Genomic DNA, 7,691 nt, shown 5'->3' on the forward strand with positions numbered 1-7,691 from the left:
AAAAATTGTAAGACTTATTTTATAAGTTGTTCCAGATGGATCCCTTGTGTACCCAAAGTCTGACCTTTACGTGATGACCATGTGGATGCTACCCCGAAGCACGAATGTGGTACTTCAATTGTCTATAGGAACATTGGAAGTGTCATGCTAAAATGTTCTTGATCAATTATCCAAACAATTTTGTATGGGTAAGCATCATGATTATCCTCGCCCCTTCAACTAAATGGTTATGTACTTGATGTCCTATCACGTATACCATTCTCTGTATGCCTTGGGAAAGGTATACTCTAATACTTACGTGTGAACACATTTGTCCTTTCCATTGGTCAGTTTGACCTTTCTTGAATCTGAACTCATCAAAGCAGTGTTAATTCCCTGCTTAGGTAAAAATCTTGGTATACAACTCTGTCGGTAAAACCCTGTTACTATTGTGGATAACATTTCGCTAGCCGTCGGTGGACGAGAGCCTTGCCTATTGGTCCGCCTCGTTTCAACGAGCAGGAAAATGGTTCAATTTGTTCCCCCGCCCTTGGTACCCACGTTGTTGCCAAGATAATAGTCAGGCTATCCTATAACATGTCTCGCTACCAAGACCGTGCAAGATGTCACCCCTCTGCCTACTCTCGGCCCACATGGTGGACCGATAACCCAAATGTCACATCCCTGGCCCCTTAAGCAAGTTAGTCTTGTGCTCATGTCTTCTTTGCATTGCATCTAAGAAATTGTCAACAAGAACAAAGAAAGAGGTGAAGGAAAAACTCAAACCCTAGCCGCTTCTTCAAATAAAGGAAATCTCAAAACTAGTTAAAATCAATGAATCCAAAATGGCCTCAAGAAAAGTTCAAACTTTCTGATAAATCATGAAAGTAAATGAGCAATGAAGAAAACCATTTTATTAACATCTTAAGCATTTTAAATAAATGCAAAAGCTACTGGTTTCAAGTTTTTAATTTGAAATCAGAAACTTTAAATTTTCAAAAATGTTGAAAACTTTGGAAATGGTTGAAAATATTCCAACAAATATTCACGTGTGTTTAAAATAGTTTCTACAAACCATTTTGGAGCTGAAATAAATAGCAAAACAATAGTTTTCAAAACAGAAACAAAATAGAAAAGAAATAAGAGAAAGAAATGACTTACCTCTATTTGTCGCCGGCCCAGCCCACCAGGGGCTCCCCGGTCATCTTCCTCCTCCTGCCAGAAGGCAGGGGAGAAGATGAGCACGGCGGCCGAGCCGGCCACCTCCTGCCTGCCTGCTCGCTGCTGGAGGCCTCCAGGAGCGCCAGCGCGACGCCCGCGTCTTCTTATCCTCCTCCCCGCGGCTCTATCCTCTTCCCTAGGCCTCTCGATCCCCTTTCCCTCTCGGATCTCTCTCTCCCCGAAGCTCCAGTCGCCGTCGATCTGTCGTCTTCCGGTCCTCCCCGACCCTGCCGGCAGCCTCACAAGATCCGCCGTGAGCTCCTCTTCCTGTTCCCCCTCTTCCCGAGGTCGTCCCCCTCCTCTAACCACGTTAGCCGCCGGAGCCCGAAGGACCTCGTCGCCGGCCATGTCATTGCCGTTGTTGTGGTACTCGGCTCGCGAGGCCGAGCTCAGGAATGAGCTCCTCGAGCTCTGTAGATGGCGTAGGGCCTCTCTCCCAGCTCACTAGCCCCTGCATCGGCACTTTCGTCGACGCCTGAGTCGCAGCCGCCGCTGGCCTCATCGCCGGCAAGGATTCCGGTGACCACCGGGTCCAGCTCCACCCCAGATAGATGCGGCGTTTCACCAGCTTCCTGTAGCTCTCTTCTGCGCCCAAAACCGACGGCCGTAGCGCTGTCTGGCTCTCTCCGGCGAGCCCTCCGCCGCGCCCATGGTCGCCGCCGGCCACACTCCGGTGGGGGCCGACGTGGCCAAGTTAATCCAGTAGTTTAGAGGCTTAAACTCTCGCTGACAGTGGGCCCAAGGCCAAGTCAACTTAGTTAAGGGGCTGGTCAGCGCGGTATTAACCCCAGAGAGGCTGACCAGTGGGTCCCCCCTGTCAGGTTTGACCTGAACAGGTCGGCTGACCTGCTGATGTTAGGCTGACGCAGTAAAGAGATTTTTCAGTATATGAATAATTCCAGAAATGTTTAAAACTTCAAAAATTCATAGAAATTAATCTGTAACTCCAATGAAAATAATTTATATATGAAAAAGTATCAGAAAAATTCAAGGAATCTGAATATGCTACTTTCAATCATGTTTGAAAAAGTTACAGAACCCAAACATGTATATTAATGAATAAGTCAATTCTTATAATTACTTTATAAATGGAATATGAAAAGTATTTAAATTTCTTTTGTTTGACATGATCAAACATTGTTCTAATAACAAACCAGTACCTTAACATGACATCTCATGCATGCTAACATCAAGTTGATCTGAGCATCAGGTCGAATCAATTAAATCGGTATCCGAGAATACCTCGTTTGAATTGATATTTGAATGTGATTCAAATCAACTTCAAACCTAATACATGTTGACTATAATAGTTTATCACCTTGCATTCTCATGCCATGCTCATGCATCATTTTGTTTGCATATGATTGTTATTGATTGTTGCCATTCATTTCGGTAGGCTCCGCTTCCCCGGATTCCACCGAATATCCGTCTTACGGATATTGTCCCTCCTCTGAGCAACAAGGCAAGCAACCATTTTGATCATCCCGATAAATCCCATGTTCTTGCTCCTGCACTTGTTTATTGCATTAGGATCAAATGCTTCAACTGCTTTTTCCACGTTAGTTGAACCCACTTCCTTTGCATGACCTATCCTTGTCACAGTAAATAGCCAAACCTTGCAACCTAGCATACCTGGTAGTTGCTTGAGCCATGATGTGCCTTATCCTGCTATGCATGCTATGCTTAGAGTTGTGTATGGTCTGTCATCTCGGAGATGACCAAAATTGTGAGAATGCGTTCGGTAAGCAAAGGTTGTGTGTTGAACCTGATTTGGTAAAGGTACCGGTGAAAGGCTGTGTAGGATTACATGGCGGGTTGTTTCATTGGAACCGTCCTTAGGAACTGAGTTCCGTGTATGTAATCCAAGACTAGATACTACCACATGCTGGGCCCTAAAATATGACCCCGCTCGGCCTATTAATCGCTCAGTACTCTGTCCAGGAGTTGCAAGTAGTTTTTGTGTTTATAGTAATGCTGGAGGCCGTGCATGGTGCTGACCTGAGAGGTGGGCCGTGATGCGGTAGGCAGTGGCACGGTGTACCAAGTGGCACCCGGATGGTAGGCTTGGGAACCCTGCGCACATCGTTTGAGGCCGTGGCGGAAACCTCGGCCGGACTTCCGTACGGGTTACTCTCAGATAGGCGATAAACCTGGACTAGGTACTAGTGTGGTTAACGGTCGTGGCCAACTCCCTCGCTGGGCTTCCGCTTGAAGGTTGCCGAGGTGCATGAAGTGCACATGGCGATAAGTGGCGAGAGCGTGTGTGACGAAGTACACCCCTGCAGGGTTATGATCTATTCGAATAGCCGTGTCCGCGGATATGGACTACTTGGAGACATATGTTGTTCATAGATAACTTCAATGGCTACTCATAAAATTGTCAAGATAAGCGTGAGTGTCGTGGACGGCAATTCCGTATGGAGACGGAATGATTCCACGATAGTGTATTGTTGTGGTGTTAGTGGACTCGTGTGCGAGAAATCAAGTTGTCAAAATTATTTAAAAATGCAAGTTGTTTAGCCACGAGTCAGATGCTAGCTTTCCGCATGAAACCCCACAATACCCTTTTGATACTTTGCATGAGTAGTTAGATATCCTAAAGTCTTGTTGAGTACCTTCGTACTCATGTTTGCTTAATAAATGTTGCAGAGGTTGCTAATGACCCTAATGGAGGGTTCTTCGTAGACATCAACGACGACGAGTAGCTGGTGTCCCAGCTACGATCTGGCCCTACGTTGGGTCTGTAGTATAGTCAGGCCGTGTGCCTTCTAGTTGCCCTGTCTGTACTCAGACAGTTTAAACTCTTCCGCTGGCTTGTAACTGAATGACTGCTATTATGGGTCGTGAGACCCTTAATGTGTAATATTATGTGTGTGGCTCTTCCGAGCCTCTTAAATAAAGCTTGTATGTTTATGGTTATGTTGTGATGCCATTGATGTATCTATACATATCGGTATGTCATGCGTACGTGTGTCGTACTTGATATGTGTGGGGTTCGATTACCTAGTCGTGAACTTTAGTAGCACTCCTTACAAGGAAATGCCCCTTTGTGATCCAACGAGCCTTGGTAGTTCGCTACTGCTCCGGACACATTGGTTGACCGGCATGTGTCCTTCTTAGCTGATGTGTCTGTCCCCTTTGGGGAAATGTCACGCGATGTATTGGAGTCCTTGTAGCTTGCTACGACTCGTCTACACTCGCTCGTGACCGACACCTGCTTTGTTGGGTCATGTATGCCTGTCCTTGTGCGGTACTGCCACTTTGGTTTGTGACTAGACTTGTCGATCCGGGTTCTTTGACATTGGAATGCTAGCGACACTATTGCATACGTGAGTCAAAAGACGCAAACGGTCCCGGCTAAGGTAAGGCTGCAGCCGTGGAGTTAACCGTGCGTGAGACCGCAAAGAGATGCGATGTGTTACAGGCTGGATTCCTATGACTTAGGATCGGGGTCCCGACAGCGTTGGTACAGAGCCTGACTGACTGTAGGATTACTAAGCCAAACTGGTCGAAGTTGAGTCTAGAATTGCTTTAGTTATATATAAGGGAATTGTTTGTGGAAGGGAACGTAAGACTCTTGTTCTCTTCTCAAGTTATTCTATTCTGGTCATCCTCGTCTTTTCTGCGGGAATTAAGGACTAGGTTACTCATCTTCTTCTAGGCTCGTGTTTCTGACCGGTAGATTATAGGACTACGGGTCAAGAGATATTGGGTTTCTTTCATTCCTAGGAAAAAGGAAGTAAGCTTGATGTCCAGAGAGTTGAACTTGATAGTTGAGTGGTTACGCTATTCCATTTTGGGTTGTCTCAAAATTTGTTTTTGAGCATTTACACCCGTTATGTTGCCCAATTTTGCATTTAGAGCTCTAATGCTTTTGCATTACTCTCTATTTACAGATGCCTGGCCGTCCTTCTCGTCAGGTGGTACGTCTGACCAGGTGCATTGATGTACCGGGTCATACGGCCATGCTGGTCAGGGTGATGTCGGTGTGCGGTTACCGCTGGTACCCCGAGTACACAGTGGAGGAACAGTACCGAGACTTCAACCAGAGCCAGTACATCTGCACTGTTAGGGTATTTCCAGACTACCCTGGAGCTGAGAAGCCAATCCATTGGTCCTATGGGTTGGGAGTCACTGTTGACATGGCAGTACAAGATGCTGCCTATTCAATGCTGACCATTATGAGAGCGAGACATGCACTGCTGCAGAATTCAGAGTTCTGCTATGTTCCGGCCTCTCAGCCTGGTGAAGAGGGATACCTCAGTGGAGTCTATTTTGATTCTTCTATGGAGGATCCATTACTGCAGTCCACTGTTGAGATGCTAGAGAACAGAGACAGGGATGCTTGTGCTCCCCGCATGGAGCTTTATGCTACCCGTGCCCGTTTGTGGACGGCTCTGACGCAGCTGGCACCGGTAGTCCAGATAGGGTATGGAGAGATGGAGATGTTGAACCCTGTTAGGACCCATCTTCTGGCTCACGTGGACTGGCCAGCTATAGGAGGAGTCACACCTCTTCGTGGGCCCCTCTTACCACCAGTCAGGGGACCAAGGCCACATCCGTGTCCTTATGGATCCCAGGGATCTCAGGCTAGAGTGTTTCCTGATCCGCAGGTTGAGCTTCCAGGTCATGGAGGTAATCTCTATGAGATGTTCTATGCGGATGCCTGAGCTGTGAGCGGAAGGATAGTATGGTAGTAGTCGTACGTTCACAGTCCTGCGTGACTTGTGAAGTATGCATGTAATGTGAAATGAATTCCGGAGGCCTAGATAAATAATGTATAGGAAGCTTGTAAGCCTCTGATGAGTAGTTTCATAATTTCAGCAGTTTGCTCTTCGGTTAAGGTTGTACTGAACTATGTAAGGGTGTGTATGAACCATGGTGTATATTTAGCAGTTGCTTGTTACCATGTTGTTCGGATATTCATTTCCGCATTCCGTGTGTTCAGTACATTCTTAATCCATAGCTAGTATTGATATGATATTAGGTCTAAGCTGTGAGTTTGTTTGTCAGGATGGTGTTCACCAGGTTGAACCGTGCCCCTAGTCATGAGCAAGGCGAGGGTAGTCAAGCGTCGCAGGAAGACCTGCCTCACCCGCCCTCTCTGGCGGAAGTGATGCTTGAGGCAGAGAGAAATAAAAGGGAGACCAACCGACTGTTAGAGCGTATTGAGCAGAATACGGCTCGTCAGCCCAGGAATGCTGCAGTGTCCCTCAACGACTTTGTGAAGCTGAATCCTCCAAAGTTTCATTATTCCGTTGATCCCCTCGACGCTGATGACTGGTTGTGCAGCATCTCACGCAAGATTCGCTCTGCGAATGTGTCTGAGGCTGATAAGGTGACCTTTGCGGCGTATTTCCTGGAAGGACCCGCCAATGTGTGGTGGGAGAACTTTGAAGCTATGCATCCTGCTGAACCAGTAGCCACATGGGCAGACTTCAGTGCAGCCTTTTGTCTGCATCATATTCTAGAGGGCTTGATGGACAGAAAGAGAGAGGAGTTCTGTGCCTTCACTCAGGGCAAGTTGACTGTGGATGCCTATAGCCGCGAGTTCGGTAATCTCGCCCGCTATGCAACAGAGGAGGTGTCTACTGACGCCAAGAAGCAAGCAAGGTTCCGTAAGGGTCTGAGCCCTGAGCTCCGTCGTGATCTGCGCCTCCATGAGTGTGCAAGCTTTCAAGCCCTGGTCAACAAAGCGATCAGTGCCGAGACTGGTCATACTGACTTCGAAGCCACAAGGAAGCACTCCCATGACTTTGGCTCGTCTTCTGGTTCCGCGTTTCCAAAATGCAGGCTGTGGGTTCCGAACAGTTCTCTGCCGCCAAGATACACTACGAGGCCATCCTACGTGGCGCCTCAGACGAATCAGGCCAACCCTCCAGCAAAGGCTTATGGTGGTCCAGCTAGCAATGCTGCACCACGTGCCAATCAAGTGATATGCTACAAGTGTGGAGAACCCGGGCACTATTCCCGTGAGTGTCCTCAGAATGTGGGTGCCAAGCAACCCGGAAAGTCCGTCGGGCAAGCCAAGTCGGGCAAAGCTTACTATGTGAAGCCAACTCCTGCACGTGGCCGTGTGAACTATGTGTCAGCAGAAGAAGCTGCAGAGGATCCCGACGTCATGTTGGGTACGCTTCTTGTTAATCATCACCCAGCGTCCGTTCTCTTTGACACTGGGTCTTCTCATTCCTTCATTTCAGAAAGTTATGCACAGTTGCATAACATGTCTTTTTGTGATATGCCAATTCCATTGGTTGTCCAAACTCCTGGTAGTAAATGGCAAACCTCTAGGATAACCTATGACAATGAAATTCTAGTAGACACGCTAGTTTTTCTAGCCTCATTGATAGCATTGAAATCTTCGATATTAATATCATCTTGGGCATGGACTGGATGTCAGGTCACTATGCCAAGATTGATACCCATTCTAGAAATGTCCAGCTTACCCATCCCTCGGGTGAGATAGTAAATGTCTCTACTCGAGTTGCCAA

This window comes from Hordeum vulgare, chromosome 6H, assembly GCF_904849725.1.
Source record: "Hordeum vulgare subsp. vulgare chromosome 6H, MorexV3_pseudomolecules_assembly, whole genome shotgun sequence".
Classification (NCBI taxonomy): Eukaryota; Viridiplantae; Streptophyta; class Magnoliopsida; order Poales; family Poaceae; genus Hordeum; species Hordeum vulgare.